This window comes from Bos mutus, chromosome 12 (assembly GCF_027580195.1).
Source record: "Bos mutus isolate GX-2022 chromosome 12, NWIPB_WYAK_1.1, whole genome shotgun sequence".
In the NCBI taxonomy this organism is placed as follows: Eukaryota; Metazoa; Chordata; class Mammalia; order Artiodactyla; family Bovidae; genus Bos; species Bos mutus.
In genome coordinates, this window is record NC_091628.1 from 12,068,008 (window position 1) to 12,068,630 (window position 623).

The following is a 623-nucleotide window of genomic DNA, read 5'->3' on the forward strand; positions in this document are numbered from 1 at the left end:
CAAATATATGATTTTCGAATATTTTCTCCCATTCTGCACATTGCTTCTTCATTTTGTTGATGGTTTCTTTTGCTTTTATATGCAATTCTTGTTTTAAAGGATATCTTCCACAAAGTGAAAAGACAACCCACAGAAAAGGAGAATATATTTGCAAATTGTATATCTGACATGAGACTTGTTCCCAGAACATAGGAAGAATCTTTAGAACTTAATGATAAAAACCAAATGAATAATCCAATTTAAAAATAGGCAAAGGAGTTGAATGGGCTTCCCTAGTAGCTCAGACGGTAAAGCATCTGCCTCCAATGCAGGAGACCCAGGTTTGATCCCTGGGTTGGGAAATCCCCTGGGGAAGGAAATGGCAACCCACTCCAGTATCCTTGTCTGGAAAATTCCCTGGACAGAGGAGCCTGGCAGGCTACAGGCCATGGAGTCACAAAGAGTCAGACACGAGTGAGTGACTAACACACACACACAAAGGAATTGAATAGACATTTCTCCAGAGAAGACGTGTTAAAGTACAGTAAAGATATTCACTAATATGAATAATTAGTCCTTAGGGAAATGTTAATCAAAATCAGAAGGAGATACCGCTTCACACATGAATGGCTATAATAAAAAAG

At 38.5% G+C, this 623-nt stretch overlaps 1 non-coding gene across 1 annotated transcript; it reads left to right on the forward strand.

Moving 5' to 3' along the window:
• The first annotated feature begins 269 nt into the window (after positions 1-269).
• TRNAW-CCA (transfer RNA tryptophan (anticodon CCA)) lies at positions 270-341 on the forward strand. Its single transcript has one exon. It is a non-coding gene; the product is annotated as a tRNA-Trp (tRNA).
• The last annotated feature ends 282 nt before the right edge of the window (positions 342-623 follow it).